The sequence below is a fragment of the Fukomys damarensis genome, unplaced genomic scaffold (genome assembly GCF_012274545.1).
Source record: "Fukomys damarensis isolate Sample0158 unplaced genomic scaffold, DMR_v1.0_HiC HiC_scaffold_24, whole genome shotgun sequence".
NCBI classification, from domain to species: domain Eukaryota; kingdom Metazoa; phylum Chordata; class Mammalia; order Rodentia; family Bathyergidae; genus Fukomys; species Fukomys damarensis.
Window position 1 is genome coordinate 10,139,149 of NW_022900936.1, and position 703 is coordinate 10,139,851.

The following is a 703-nucleotide window of genomic DNA, read 5'->3' on the forward strand; positions in this document are numbered from 1 at the left end:
ACCCGCACAGCCCAGCGCCGGCACCGCGCAGGCCCGAGTTCTGGATCTGGAGCGGGGCGCGTCTCCTGCGCCCCGCGTCCTCTTTCCTTTCGCCCTCGCCTGCTTTCTCTCGCTTCTCGCGGTCTCTTCCCCTCCCTTCTTCGGTCTCCTTTCCCACCGACACATATACCTAAACTGTATTTTTCATTTTCCCTGGCATCACTACGATCCCTGCCCGGCTGCTAAGAGCCAGGAAATAGGAAGTCTCAAGTCAGACAGATGCTATGAAACAGAACCTGTGGCATTCCCAGGCGCAATGAGGCCAAGAAGGTTTTCTGGGCTCCATCCTTGGCTGCTCGCCTCTCCTCCACTGGTTCTGGGCCGCCTGAGAATATTCCTTCGGGACTCTGCACCCTTACAAGCCCTCTGAGTAAACCACGCCTCTTCCCTTGACTATCTGTTGAACAAAACCAAGGAGGCATTTTCTTTTGGGATTTAGCTCTGGCGGCGCCGCGCCTGCCTGGCAAGCACATGGTGCTGAGTTCGATTCCCGATACCAAAACAAACCAACAAACCAACAAATGCCGTGATTTGTTATGAGCAAACTTTTGAAATAATGTAGAAAATAAATGTCACCATTATCATTCCAACACCTTCCCCAACCCTCAACAGCTACTGTCAATATTTTGGTGGCTCACGTTCCAGCTCGGTATACCGCTCTATA